Source organism: Balaenoptera musculus, chromosome X (genome assembly GCF_009873245.2).
Source record: "Balaenoptera musculus isolate JJ_BM4_2016_0621 chromosome X, mBalMus1.pri.v3, whole genome shotgun sequence".
NCBI classification, from domain to species: Eukaryota; Metazoa; Chordata; class Mammalia; order Artiodactyla; family Balaenopteridae; genus Balaenoptera; species Balaenoptera musculus.
Window position 1 is genome coordinate 33593277 of NC_045806.1, and position 16176 is coordinate 33609452.

A 16176-nucleotide genomic window follows, 5' to 3' on the forward strand; every position below is an offset into this window, starting at 1 on the left:
CCAGATTCCTAAGCTCCATTTTATTGGCTCATGTTTCAGTCCATCTTTTTATTTCTCTTTTGTTAATTCTTGCCCTCCTCTGTTTCTCTGTATTCACCTTCCTACTAGTCTTCCAATGTCTTACATTCCCTCAATCTCCCTGTCTTCTTCCTGGAGCAAGTGGAACTTGAGATCACATCTTAAGTGCACTATACCCTAAGGGATAAGATGTTAAAAAAAAAAAAGAATATGGGCGATTCAAATGCTCCCTCTCCCCTTATTAGTTGGATGATCTTGGCTACGTCCTATAACATATCTGAGCCTCAGATTCCTCAACAGTAAATGGAGGATAATAACAGTGCCTACTTATAGAAATAAATGTGCAAGTCCAGGGAAAATAGTGCATGGCCTACTACATAGAACATGCTCAGAAACGCTACTAACATACCTTTAAGTTCCTAATTAAATTTTCCATTTATATTGTCATCTCACATTTTGAGCTCTTTCAGTTCAAGGAGTATATAATTTATTTTCAAATCTACCATGCCACTTTTCATCCTGCTGTTACTCTATAGGTAATTTGCTGTCTCCTTAATACAACTATGAAATGCCACAGGAGTTCAGAGAAGGGAGAAAATACCTGATAAGGGAACCCCTCAGGTCAGTGGATGGATGTCTATCATAGAAGGCAGGTTGGCAGGTTGGCAGGTCTGTGAGCAAATGTGTGAGACTGGAATTCTTATTTGATGGTCAGTAAATAGTCTGTATTGTTTGAAATGGAGGATTTGTGTGTGAAAGTATTTGGAAAAGTATGTTGGTGTAAAACTGAGGAGCGCCTTCACCAAAAAGCTACTAAGTTTGGGATTTTCCCTGCAGGCTTTGGGGAGCCATTGAATAGTGTGGCAGGAGAGAGGAACATAATGAAAGCAGTGTTTCATCAAGATTGATATGGTGATACTGTGTAGATTTATTTGGGAAACCAGTCTTGTGGCTATTCTGTTCCCTGAACAAGAGCAGCAGTTGTGGAAATGGAAGCCTTCATCCAAGAGAAAACTGACAGGACTTGGCAACTTGAATCTAAAAGTGAAAGAAAGAGAATAAACTCTTTGAACTTGAAATTATAATGAAACATACAAAAGCAGGTCATTTCACCTCTTTGCCTTAATAGTTTTATCTTTAAAGCAGTGTTAATAAAATATAATCTCTTAGCTTCACAGGGGTGAGAAGAACTTAAGTAAGATACTTGGTGTGAAGCATAAATGATAATAGATGCAAGGACCCATAGCCATTTACCTAGCACAAGGAAAGCAATTAATAAACATTTGTTCATTTTTAATTATTGTGAATTAAAATAATTTAGAAATAGAGCCCCACAGACAAATCAAGGCAGTTTTATAGGGCAAGAATAGTTAAGGGAAAGGATTAAAGGAGATGATGGAGCTATAATTCTTGTCTCCAAATCCTGATTTACAGATTAAAAGATCAAACAGACATATTTCCTATTCATGGATCTGAGAGTAGAATAAAGTAGGGAAACTACTTAGTTATAATTATTAATGGCTTTCTTGTCCTTCCTCTTTCATCAGTAAAAGCCCAAAAACAGCAGAACCTTATCAATGTAAACATCGCTGTTTCTCTGACCTAACAAAGTCCAAGTTGTTTGATAATTAAATTATTAATCCTTTAAATACCACTGAGAAGTTATACACATTTAAGTAAGAATGGACAGTTATTCTCAGTAATAAAATGCATGATCCATTCCTTCCTCTGGAGCTAACCTCTTCTCTGGTCCCTGAAGAGGCCATTTCCCTCTCTGTACCACTTCAATTTGGGCCATAGACCAGACTTTCAGTTTCCAAGAATCATTTCCAGTGCCTTTTCTAAGGGCCTTTATAATTATAAAACTTCTTTTGTTATCTCTATAGGTGTGCTTCCAAAGAACCAAGAATGCTGTAATAAATAGTCAGTAAAAAAAATCTACATCACAACCTTGTGTATCCAGTCGGGTAAAACCGTCCCAAGCTTTTTAAGGGGTTCTGAGAGCACTGACATGCCTTTTCCCTGACTGATGATGGCTCAGTTAGTCTTACTTAAAAGTGGAAAATGCCCACCAGAATGACCAAAATTTAAAGGAATTACGATACCTACTGTCTGTGAGGCCAGGATAGGATAGGGAACAGCTAGAACTCTGACACTTTACTGATGGGAGTGAAAACTGGTAGTGCAACCACATTGCAGAACTATTGGGCAATATCTAGCAAAGCTGAACACACATATTTCACTGACCCAGCAGTTTCACTCCTGGATATGCACTAATGAGAAATGAGTACTTATGTCCATTAAAAGACATCTTCAAGAATCCATAGCAGCTTTTTTCATAATAGCCCCAACCTGGCAACAACTCTAATATCCATCAACAGTAGAATGGGCCAGTAAATGATAAGATAACCATGCAATGGAATACTACACAACAGTGCAAATAAATGAAGTACAGTCACCCACAAAAACATGGATGAATCTCAGACATAATGCAGAGTGGAAGAAGCCAGACACAAAGGAGCCCATGAAGTTTAAGGACAGGCAAAATTAATCCATGGTTATAGAAGTCAGAATAGTGGTTACTTTTATGTGCGGGGGTGGGGTGCTGACTGGGAAGGAACACAAGGGAGCCTTCTGGGAGCCCTGGAAATGTTCTATATCTTGACCTGATTGGTGGTCACATGGGTGTATGTAAAAATTTATTGAGCTGTTCTTTCAAACTTTGTGCACTTTGAACTATGTAAATTTCATCTCAATTGAAATTATAAATTAAGTATTTATATTTTTAAACATTAAAAAAGGTAGGGGAATCCAACACACAGGGATCACATGAGTTGTGTAAGATCATCCTTTGCCTGGATTTGGAAATGTATTCCACTACACTGCTTCAATTGCACTGCTTACCAAGGAGGAATAACATATTGAAAACATTTTATTTGATTAAAGAAATTGGGCATCTTCTTTATTAGAACAAAGTTCTGAACCTTCTGAAATTGGTGGATTCACCAAACTTCTGCTCTGCTAAACTATGAGACAAGAGAGGGTTTCAAGATTGAAAAGCCTTTGTTGCTTCCCAATCCTACTGTTAAAACTCCCCCCAAAATGGGACTATTTTGGCTGGGATCCTTATTGTATACCCATCCAAGATATTCAGATTATCTACAATGTATATAGTACTGTACACGATATTAAGAGGATATAGGCCCCCTTTTAATGAAGAGACTATAATACATCCTTAAGGAATTTATGTGTCTTTTGAAGATGTGTTGTTTATCTTTCAGATAAAAACCCACAGCAGTCTATTCTTGTTAAATGACATCAGCAGTAAATTCTGAAAACAGGTGTTCTTAACCACCCATGCCATCCAACGAATGGACTTGAGCGGGTCCATGAGGGCCCATGAACCCTACGAAATTACACACATTTTTACATGTGCATATTAGTATTCTTTTTTGTGAAGGGAAACAAACCTTCCTGGCAGCCATGAAAATAGACCTCTCCGATCCCCTACTGCAAGGACCATAAGTGACTGATGGTCCCAGCTGCTGCACTCTGAAATGTATCATTGTGTAGATACCAAGGCCATGCTTCCCACAGCCTGCTCCAAGCCAGTGATGCAGGACTTCTCTGATGGCACCTCTGGCTCAAGGACTCCCTGATGGTCTTGCAGAACTGTGTTGCAGTCTAAGATGCTTCCACCTAACCTTCCTACTTTCTTCCTCCCTTCTCTCTCTCCTTCACCCAGAGTCAGACCTGCTTTGAAGTATCCAGCCTCCCCCAATTCCCTCCCCATTTTCTGTCTTCGGCACTGTCCCTAAGAAATCTCTTGCATGGCTAGTTCTGTTGTGGCACCTACTTCTTAGAGGACCTGGACTACATAAGTGGCACCAGGAGCGGTCTCAGAATATAGGCAGTAAGATGTGGAGTTGGAACTTGATCATTCACTTCCCTGCAGGTGAAGATGACACTATCCTGGTTGGTAGGTGAGACACAGATAGTCCTTGGAACAAAGTAACAACTTACTTGCTAAAGATTTCATTGGTGGTGATCCCAGTGGAGGAGTCCAGGGGTCAGGGGCATGCTGGAATACCCCTCCAAAGTAAAAAACGGACCTGAATCTCACATCCCCTACCACAGAGAGGAAGCAAAGCATCTTGTAGGCCTCTTTGGGTCCTAGAGGCAGCCCATTCTACTCCTGGAATATTACTCTGGCATGGAAGACTTCCAGCTTTAAGTAGGGGCCAGAGTAGGAAAGGGTTCTGCAGCAGGTCCAGGTTATGGTACAAGCAACATTGCCACGTGGGCCATGCAATCCAGCTGACCTTCTGGATACAATCCAAGGTGTTACAAGCATCAGTGGTGGAAAATGATAACAGTGCGGAGCTTATGGCAAGCTCCAGTGGGAGAAAAACAATGTAGGCCCTTGGAGTCTGGAGCAAGGGCATGCCATCCACAGCAGAAAATAATATGCCCTTTAAGAAACAGGTCCTGGTAGCTTAGTGGGCCCTGGTAGAGACAAAATGTTTGATCATGAGCATCAACATGCAGCTGGAGCTACACATTATGAGTTGGGTTCTTTCTGAACTGTCAAGTCATAAAGTAAGACAGGCTTAGCATCCGTCCATAACAACATGGAAATGTTACATCCAGGATGGGGCTCAAGCAAGACCAGAGGACACAAGTTAACTGCATGAGCAGGTCGCCCAGATCCCCATGTCACCCATAAGAGTTGTACCAGTGTCCCACCAAGGCTTGAACCTGTAGACACATGGGGGGAGGGTTCTCATACAAACAGCTGAAGGAGGAAAATAAAGCTCTTGCTCAGTGTGTGAGGGAAAGCTGAAAATGGATGGTGGTTACATTACATCACATTCGAGAGTGGCCCTGAATGAAAATGGGAGGGATAATCTTCCCAATGGGTGGAGCTGAAGTGGTACATCTGGTCATCCACTTTGTGTGGAAGGAACAGTGGTCTGAGGTAAGAATATTTAGATTCATGGGCAGTGGCCAATGGCCTGGAAGGGAAGACTAGAAGATCAGATACAAGGAGTTCTGGGGTAGAGGCATGTGGATGGAAATATGGGAGTGGGTATAAAATGTCAAGATCTTTGTATCACACATAAATGTCCACCAGAAATCATCCATCACAGAAGAGGCACCTAACAACGAAGTAGACAAAATGACTCAGCCAGTTGACATCAGCTAGCCTTTGTCAGCAGCCACCCCAGAATTGGCACAATGGGCATATTCACGTAGTGGCCATGGTTGCCAAGATGGCCACAATAACATGGACTCCCACTTACCAAAGCTGATCTAGTTTACTGGTGCCTCCAAATGTCCAACATGTTGGCAACAGAGACCCAAACTGAGCTCCCAGACCTGGCACTATCTTTTGGTTACTTGGTATCAAGTCAACAGCAATGAGTCCCTTCCATCTGAGAAGCATCGGTAGTTTGTCCTTGCAGGTATAGATACTTATTCTAGACTTGGGTTTACTTTTCCTGCCTGTAGAGCCTCAGCAAGTACCACAATCCAGGGGATTATGGAAGGCCTGATCTACAAGCATGGAATCCCACTCAACATGGCATCTGATCAGGGAACCCATTTTACAGCAAAGGAGGTGAGGGAGTGGGCCCATGACCATGGGCTCCACTGGTTGTATCACGCACCACACCATCCAGAGGTACCCAGCCTCATAGAACACTGGAATGGCTTTTGAAAGGAATAATTAAAGTGCCAGTTTGGGGGCAACACTCTGAAAGAAGGGGGTGCTCTTCAGGACACAGTGTATATATTAAATCAGAGACCTGTATCTGATGCTGTGTATCCTAGTAGAAAGAATACATGGATCCAGAGACCAAGGGGTGGAAGCATGAGTGGCCCCACTTACCACTGGAGGACTCTGTGCTTCCAGTCCCATCAACTCTGGGCATGACAGGGATGGTGGTCATGGTCCTCAAAGAGGGCACACTCTTGCCAGAGGATGCAGGAAAGGGCCCCATTGAACTACAAGCTATGGCTACCACCAGGACACTTTGGACTCCTTGAGCCCAGGGACCAGCAGGCAAGAAGACGAGTCAATTGTGACAAGAGTAATTGGCGCTGATCATCAGGAGGTAATAGGGCTGCTCTTACATTATGGCAGCATGGAGAATGTGTGTGCTACCCAGGTGATACACTTGGACACCTCTTGGTACTCTCTGACCCAATTATGACTGTGCGTGGGCAAGTGTAGCCACCCCAGCCTCAGAAGGGTATGACTCCCAAGGGCTCAGACCTCTCAGGAATGAAGGTTTGGGTTATATAACACCATCAGGTCAAGCCAGCAAGACCTACGGAGGTGATACCCGAAGGTGAGAGAAATTTAGAATGAATAGGAGAGGAGAGAGAGGACGAGCACCAGTTGTAGCTCCAAGAGCAACTGCAGCAACAGGGGTTGTAGTTCATCCCACTGACTCCTCTTTCATGAGATTTCCCCTCAGGAAGAGTGGCCCATGGGAACCACAGAGGATCTATTCCCTGAATTTGTGTCAAGTAGCTCTGTGCAGTGCAAGGAATAGACTGGTGGCCATGAAAATGTCCCTCTGAGACCTCTGACTGTTGGGAGTGTAACTGACCAGTAGCTCCAGTGGCTTCCAGCCAGTGAGCGAGTAAGTCAGGGAAACTAAGGCAGGCGTGTTCCTGGGAGACGTGGGACTCTTCTGATGGGCGACTTTGTTTTTGTTTTTGTTTTAATTTTATTTTGATTCTTTTCTCTTTTTTTAAAATTAATTAATTTATTTATTTTTGGCTGCGTTGGGTCTTCGCCGCTGCGCGCGGGCTCTCTCCAGTTGCAGAGAGCGGGGGCCACTCTTCATTGTGGTGCGCGGGCCTCTCACTGCGGTGGCCTCTCTTGTTGCGGAGCATGGGCTCCAGGCACGCGGGCTCAGCAGTTGTGGCGCGCGGGCTACAGAGCGCAGGCTCAGTAGCTGCGGCGCACAGGCCCAGTTGCTCCGCGGCACGTGGGATCCTCCCGGAGGGCTCGAACCCTTGTCTCCTGCATTGGCAGGCAGATTCTTAACCACTGTGCCACCAGGGAAGCCCTGATGGGCGACTTTGGCTTGAGGACTCCCTGAGAGCCTGACTGAACTCTTAAAACAGCGCTGAAGTCTAAGATGCTTCCACCTAACCTTCCTTCTTTCCCTCTCTCCTCTACAGGGGGTCAGATCAGATATCCTTCTCAGTCTGAGGGCTCTCCTAGCCTCCCCAGTTCCACACTCCCCTCATTTTTCCTCACAAGCTTTCAATACATTTCTTGCATGGCTAATCCCATCTTAGAGGACCTGGATCAACACAGCTTTCATCAGATACTCTAAAAGGTCTGTGACCTAAAAAAGGTTATGACCCATTTGTGAGATGCTGAGTTTGCATTCCTGCCTTAGAAGAACCAGAACAGAATTTGGAAGAGTTCTTGACTCGGATCAATGGTCTCATTCTTGCCCTATCCTTGATCGAGGCAAATAAGATCATGCTAATGCATCTGGGAAGACGTGTCAAGCCTGGGAATAAGTTTAGGCCCAACAATGATTTCTCTTCCCTCTGGCCAGGCAGGTCACCCTTCTAACAGAATCAGCCTTATTATATAAACGACAGGGACTCAATGGGAATGTCACAAAAGCAATTAGGCTGGAAAAATAGTTTGCCGTAAATTTACTTACTAAAATAATACATTAAAGAGAATTAAAAATCCTTCTGAATCTTCCAAGTTGCAGTGCTATCATTCACTCCAAGAACTTGAAGCGCACCACAAACACAAAGGCTTTCTCTATCAGGAAAAATGCAGTGATGAGGGAAGATGATTGCAAAGCATTTCTGGAGAAAATGAAATACATACGTTTCAGGTTTTAGACAGTTAGGCTTTTTTATAAAATGTGCATTTCCCAGCCACTGTGGAGCTTTCTCCATGACATTAACCGTGTTCTGCTGGCAGGGAGCGGGACAGTATCAACCTAATAGATCTGTTACCCATGGGGGAGTGTTTCAGAGGCTGGCGACATCCTCCTCTCTTATCGGTGACAGGACTGATTCAGAGTACTCCTCCTTGACCCATTTATTCACGGGTATGTTATCAAGAATAATCTTAAGCTTTCTATTTCACAGCTTAGAATAAACTCGAGCTAAATTCATACTCTGTCCTCTTCTGTCCCACTCTTGTCCTGGTAATATTTCCTGGGTCTTTGTTCCTCCAAACAGCAAAATAGAAACCTTATTTTCTAAAATTTCAATGTCTGAAATCCCACCAGATGTCAGCCTAACTTAAAGTAACTGAAGGTATGACTCTCCTATGCGTGGGGAGAGGAGAGGCTGGAGGTGGAGCCCAGGATATAGGTGGCAGTGAAGCCTTTTTAAAAGCACAGAAAGTCCAAATTATCCTTCCTTGAGAGTGAGGTCTCTGGGGAGCACTCTGGCATTCACACAAGATAGTGTAACCGAGCAGGACCCTACGGAGCCTTCCCAGAGCAGGACTCCTCCCGCTCTACGTCCTCCACCTGCCTTTTGTCTGTAGAAAAGCTTTAGGCAAAGAATAAGTTTAATCACTAACACAACATTGTAAATCAACTATACGCCAATGAAAATTAATTTAAAATTAAAAAGAGAATAAGTTGAATCAGAGAAGTGAGAAAATGCAGAAAGAAAGGAAGACAATAAAGCAAGACGGAAGAATAATAATTTAGCCATTAACCAAAGTCAAGGACCTTTAGTTCCTCCTCAAGGGCTATAGATAATCTTCGGAGCCAAATCCTTTGAGCTGTTTTGCAGATACGGAAACCCCCAGGTGGAAGAAGTTAACTGTCTGCTGCCCACAAGCACGCAGACCCCAGACCAGCTGGAACCAGAAGGTTGATGATGCTGACTCACAATTACCTCACCACCAACCAATCAGAAGGATGTTCACAAGCTGATCACATACCACACAACCCCCCTCCCTCACCCTGTCTTTAAAAACCTTTCCCTGAAAGCCTTTCAGGGAGTTTGGGGAGTTGGGGTCTTTTAAGCACTAGCTGCTCTGGACTCCTTGCTTGGTGCCCTGCAATAAACACTGCACTTTCCTTCACCACAACCTGGTGTCAATAGACTGGCTTTACTGCACACAGGCAAGTGGACCCAAGTTTGGTTCGGTAACAGTATTAAGATGAAGAAACTGCTGGAACATCAGTAGGGTGATCAGATATTCCCCTCATTCTTATATCCGTAGCTGATCCAGTTGCCAAAATCATCTGGGCATTCTTTTAAGCACAAAAATTTACTGGACGTCCATGCCAACTCTGCCATTTAATTAATCAGGAGACCCAATTCACCAAGTGACCCTAGAGCAAGCATCTAATCTCTTGCACCTAAATTCATGCATTTGTAAAACTAAGATAATATTACTTATCTCTTCCTCATTCCATAGGTTCTGATGAAGGGGAAAGATGATCCAATTTTAATTGAATCAGGTTATAATGGTCAAGATAAAGTGTCAAATGTGTGATTCATGGCAATCTTTCAACATTATTCATGTTAGTTTTGCATTCACCAAAAGAAAACTTAGTAGCTCTGACAGACTCTGAAGGTGCAGCTTCAAACATCCTTTGAGTACCTTGACCAGGAAAGGCACAAAACATCACTACAGTAGTTAATATTACTAGTTCAAACACAACAATATTAATATTATAAAACCATTCCTCACATGGTGTTGTTTTTGAAAGAATGTATTTCATACAACTAAAGGTAAGTTTTAAATAGGTTAATTTTTTTCGTATATTTCAGCAACTCCATGAAGGGAAACAGTCCTCAGCAATAAGCCTTAAAATGCCCTCTTTTAGTCCTCTCCCACACACTCCCATCACACACCATGGGCGCTCCCTTATTCCTCTCCTTCCAGTCAACACTTGGACATTAGCAACCCATGCTTACATGGATGTCTTGTCCACATCTAATAACTCTTGATCCCATGAAACCCTCGTCCACACACTCTGCTTCACCATTTTCTTCTGACTCTCTAGCACAGAAGCTCTCAAACCAGCTTGTCATCAGAAGTCCCTCCTTGGAGGGCAGAAAAAGGAAAGAGCAAGAAAACAGTTCATTTTAAAGCACATGGGGAGGGTAATGGCCAGAAACTCTCAAGTGGCAAGAATTTTTACTCCATCACACTATGATCTGGCTCTCATCAACCATCTTATGTATTTATACATCTTAAAGTATTTCCGAAATGGTTTTCACGACTCGCTTATAAAGAGTAATGGTTCTGGTGGTGGCCCACACCCCCCAGCACCCAAATTACCCGAAGGCAGCCCAACCACACACCTGCCGGCCCTCCTGGCCCCTCCAGCAACCCTGTCAGTAATGGCAAAGAAACCCGGAGGAGCAGCAAGAGATAGCAAGACATTCTTCCTCCCCGCCACCAGCCATAACCCAGGTGCCTGCTAGAGAACACAGCTTTCTACTGGGCTGCTGGCTTTGGGGGGCAGGGGGTGTGTAGGAGTATTTTAGCCACTAAACTTCACTGGAGGGGTGGTGAGCAGTGGCCTTATCCGTCCTCAGCCCATACTCCCCTCCTTGTCAGCTGAAGCGGCCTGCCCCTGGGAGTCCGGGCCCTCTGTCTCCCCTCCTTCCTCTTTAGAAACGATGGTTACAGTCTGTTTCTTGTGTGTGTGATGTGGAAGTCTAATTGAATCCCTCCTTCCTAATAAATGTTACCACTGTGAAAAACAAAAAAATTGGAGAAGTAAACTATTTGACATTGGAGCAAACTATTTGACATTTTTCTTTCAAGTGTCCATACGTACTTTATTCACACAAAGAAAGTGTTGTCATCTCTCGAGTCCGTGCGTCAGAGCGAGAGTCTGTGGCCAGGCCTCCATTACCCAGGCCCTGAGACCACTGGACTGAGGACGCTCCCCCAGGGGACACAGGGCCTCGGCAGGGCTGGGCATTTTTGTTTTTAATAATAAATAAAAACTCAACTCTAAAATATATATATATATATAAAAAACCGGGGAGAAATTGGAGAGAGAAGCAAACTATTTAACGTGCAAATAACGACAGCCTCTAGCACAACATTGTAAAACAACTATACTCCAATAAAAATGAAAAATATATATATAAAACAAAAAAAATAAAATTATTAACAAAAAAAATAACAATAGCCTCTGTCTCTAGTTGATCAGCCCCAGCTATAGCAGTAAATGAGTTGGATGTTTTCTAAGTCTTCATTCACCAAGAATTGTTCATAGTGATGTCTATGAGAGGACCTCTGTCCTCTAAATTTCACAGAGCACCTTTCAAAACAAAGAAAAGATAGAAAAATTTTGTATATATACATATATACACACACATATATGTACATATGTGTGTGTATATATACATGTATACACATATACACACAGATTATTATCAAATAAAAAGGTTTTAATAACAGTTGATATGCATTAAATAATTTCTTTGGATGTGGAATATCTATATCTATATATCTCAAGCACAACTGGCCATTTCAGATAGATAGGTCAAGTTTGGGAAAAATATGTTCATGTGCTATGAACTAGTGTTTGTATTAGAGCACCTATTGCATTCTACCTTGTATTATTGTTATTTGTTAACAGGTCTGTCTCCATTAGCTCATAAACCTCTTGAATACAATGGCAGTATCTTTTATTTTTTTGTATTCTCTAAAGTAGTGCTACTCAAAATGTGGTTGGTCCCTGGTCTGTGAACTGTTTGTTGCCAGTCCACAACAAGGTAAGTACACAAACTGAGAGTATGTATTTATAATCTTTTCTAGAAATGTAATTAACATTACTGTATTGTTTAAGTGCATGCTCACTGTACTTATGTTGTTGAGCAAGGCATAGGTCAGATTGGCTGTCGCTGAACTCGCGGGGATGAGTTACATATGGCGTGAGCTGTATACTTGTCCTGGGCAGGAATAAACCAAAACAAAAAACTGGTGCTCTACCACAGATAGTTTGAAAAACATTTGCTCTAAATCAGGAGTTGGCAGACTATGGCCTGTAAGTCAAATCCTACACGCCATCCACCTGTTTCTGTGTATAAAGTTTTATTGGAACAAGCCACGTCCACTCATCTTCTTATTATCTATGCTGCTTTCACCCTACAGAGGCAGAGTTGAGTAGTTGTAGCAGAGACCACGTGGTCTTCAAAGTGTAACAAATTTCCTATCTGACCCTTTAAAGGTTTGCTAATCCTTTCTCTAAAAGCTATGTTTTTTTAAAAAACTTTGACTGTAATCAACAGTAAGAAATGCATTTCACCTTGCAAACATATATAGACATATATGTATCTATCTATCTGAGATGAAAGTTTTACAAACAATATTTACTCATATTACATGTGATGCATTCTGATATTTCTGTTCTATTCTGCTTTGTTCAATTTTATTAAAAAATAACATTGGATACAACATAATAAATTAACAATATAACCTTTTATAAATTTTTACCCATAGTTTGAAAATTACTGCTTGAAATCCCCTAGTACAGTGAATGGCATATAGATGGCACATAGGAAATATTTATTGAATAGTTTATTGGTATTTACTAATATCAGAGTTATTTTCCTTCCATGTCATATAGGGTTTACTGATATTCAGTATCATCTCCACCTTTAAAGCCTGGATACTATACTTTCTAGACTCCTTCATCATCAAGGTTCCAGTTAGATTTTGCTATGAGAGAAATTAAAGACGGAATGAAGGAAGAGGCAGTAAGCATAGGATTTCGCCACACACCTCTGGTCATCCACCTAAGAATTATTTTCTCCAGGGCTACAGTCAGCTGAGGTAATTGGTGACAGCTTCACTGTGATTCCTGTACTTCAACAAAAGGAATTTAAGGGGAAAATTACAGAAATGAAGAGTTATAGTCAGTGGTGTGCTGGTAAATGTTTAACAACTGGCTCTTTGATTCGTAGGATTTACCAATTTCCATGTGTAAATTTCAAGCTATTGATGTGGCATCAATGAATGTGGAGTTGGGAAGAGATGCACAGGATCAGCTCTGTAAGCTAGTGGGGGCTGGCTGCAACACACTATAGTATTATGAGTCCCGATTTTCACCTGTTGTCTAGGCATTCCATCTTTCTTTTTTATTATTATTTTTATTGAGGTATAGTTGATTTACAGTGTTAATTTCTGCTGTACAGCAAAGTGATTCAGATATCTGTATCTATATCTATATCTATACACATTCTCTTTCATATTCTTTTCCATTATGGTTTATCCCAGGAGACTGAATATAGTTTCCTGTGCTATACAGTAGGACCTTGTTGTTTATCTATCCTATATACACTAGTTTGCATCTGCTAATCCCAAACTCCCAACCCAGCCTTTCCCCACCCTCCACCCCCTTGGAAACAACAAGTCTGTTCTCTATAGGCATTCCATCTTCCACTGCCTAAAGTATTTTATTTAATACACTCTACTCTTGCTATTCATAGTAGTTACATTCTCTAAAGTCAGTGCAAACACTGAATTACCAAATATTGAACCGGTGCTCTTAGCGAAAATACAGGATTAGGTTCATGCAAACTTTTAGTCATAGCATTTTCATAAATCTATCAATATATAACTTTGTTTTAACTGCGTTTCTGTTTCAAGGTACCTGATTTCATATACACTGTTGGTTCATTAACATTAAACTGACAGCCCAAAGCATTATAATTCATGCCTGAATGAAGCTTACCTAATACAGGTGTTTTCTCCATGTAGCACATCACAGCCCTCATGTGCTTAGGAATGCTAGGCAGCACTCCAGTGCTACATGTTTGGGGGCCATTTTAAACAGAAAAATCACCAACAAAAAGCACAAAAGTTGGGAAAATGTGGCACTAAATAGACCACAGAAAGAACACTTGTTTACAGTATGAGAGCTGAAGCAAGAAGGCAGAGTATCGCCACGTTCAACCTCAGGTGGGAACATGCACATGCATGAGTAACTCAAGTTTTTTTTACCACTCTGCGCATGTATGTGTATGACAGCAAAAGCACCACGAGTATTGATTTTCGTGTTACAAATAAATTTTAGTGAGTAGGCAAGTTCACAAATATGGTATCTGTGAACCATGAGGATCAACTGTATATTATGGTCACCCCAGTTACTAAGTGACAAAAATCATTAGGTCTTTTCATGGATAGAAAGAGTAGGAGCTCTGGAAGAATTAGTGGGAGAGGAAGGAAGATCTGGAGTTTTGACAAGATTTTGTTGAAGCAAATTAATGTGTAAAATCAACTTAAAGAAACTGCAAGGGGCCAGAGAGACGGATTTGTTGCAGATTTTATCTTTCTCTAGAGTCGCTGGAGCCCAAACCAAATCTTGAATCTCACTATGGATGTTTTAGTCTGCCAGCTGGCAAATGGGATGAACAAATAGGGTCACCGCAGCCTTCATCCTGAGGACTCTGTTGGAATTTATTGCAACACCAGCCTGCTTCTCATTGGTTTTCAACATCAGGGAGAAACTGAGAAATTCTGAATGCTGGGCGCATCCTTATGAAGTCTGGTCTTTTGTTCAGGTCTGTTAAAGAATTAGACTGGTGCTGAAAGGATGTATTACTTGTGTGTCAGATATTCTCTATTTATCTCCCCAGTTCTATCTCCACCCTTCTCTATCCTGCTCTCTGCTCCAGGAGCTGACTTTTATAGACTCCATCAACAGACTTCTTTGTCCTCTGGCTCCTGGTTTTCCGATGATAGACACCCATAGATCATAGGATGGGTAGAGAGTAAAGTTGAGGTATATATCCCCGTGGTTGCTTCCCTGCTGAGTTGTCACAGGTTGGCAGTGGTTACGTTTCTCTAACAGAGGCCACAGATCCCATTGCGTGACCTTCTTTTAAAGCTACAGTTCTCTTTTAAGGTTATGGTAACTGCTCCTTCTCTTTACCCCTTCAGGCCTAGAGTTAATGCCCCCGGCTCATGTGAGTCCCAGGGTACTTCATCATTCCATGTTGGTTTTCCTTAACCATGTCCACACTTTGGTAAATAGTCCTTTAATTAAATTGTCCTAAATTATCTTATTTGGCTTATATGACAAGGTCATACTGTTTCCTTCTGTGACTTGACTGAGGACATGGGTTTCAGGTGTCTTCAGACTGATCCTTCCATTATAAAGGTCCCCATTGACATCCACCTAATGATTTTGACAACTAATGATGATTTCTGCTAGAAATGCTGTGCATCAACTATGTAGTTACCTGAAAATATAGTTTGTACAAGAAACAGAATATTGGATTCTTTCTCTTTAGTAATCAATTTTTAGAATAATGAATTGACGTTCTAGTAACTTCCAAAGAAGCTCACTTTTTTTCAAATATTGTAAAATCATGGATATTTATATATTTGGTGTGCTTCATTTTTCTTTTTGATGCTCAAATTGTCCCATCTTTCACCAGCAGGAACCTTTCTGTCATGACTCCAACAGACTTTGATAGCTTCCTTGCTTTCTAGAATAACATGATGTCTCAGATTTCTTTTATATACTCCCTGCTCCAGACTTGGAACTAAACATTACTCTAAGGACCTCTGATTCCTTTTTGTAGCAAATACTATTTAGAAACCATAATTGGGATGTTACGGTCCTCATTCTTACCGGGCTTTCATCGATTCTATAGTTTTTCAGTGAACAGAATTAGGAAATATGTATATTTTTATTGATTTATTTATTAAAAATATTTATTTATTTATTTATTTAGGCTGCACTGGGTCTTAGTTGTGGCACACAGGACCTTCTTTGCCACGTGTGGGATCTTCATTGTGGCACGCAGGATCGTTTTTTTTTTTTTTTTTTTTGGTTGCGGCATGCGGGATCTTTTTTTTTTTACCTGCGGCACGCAGGATCTTCGTTGCCACATGCGAGATCTTTAGTTGCGGCATGCAGGATCTTTTAGTTGTGGCATGCGAGCTCTTAGTTGCGGCATGCGGGATCTATTTCCCTGACCAGGGATTGAACCCAGGCCCCGTGCAGTGGGAGCGTGGAGTCTTAAACACTGGACCACCAGGGAAGTCCCAGAAATATGTATATTTTTAGAAAGTGCAAAAGAAATCATGCGTTTATACTGAGATTCCCAAGGCAAATTTAAATTTATAGAGCTCTTAACTTACTTGACTTTATATTTGTATCCTTT

The 16176-nt window shown here is 41.6% G+C and overlaps 1 long non-coding RNA gene across 2 annotated transcripts in view; it reads right to left on the reverse strand.

Annotated features, from left to right (window-relative positions):
- Positions 1-531: 531 nt before the first annotated feature.
- LOC118888492 overlaps positions 532-16176 on the reverse strand; it is a 109089-nt gene continuing 93444 nt past the window's right edge. For both annotated transcript variants that reach the window (XR_005018305.1, XR_005018304.1), the window contains one exon: positions 532-1056. This is a non-coding gene — a long non-coding RNA (uncharacterized LOC118888492). The remainder of the gene's footprint in view (positions 1057-16176) is intronic.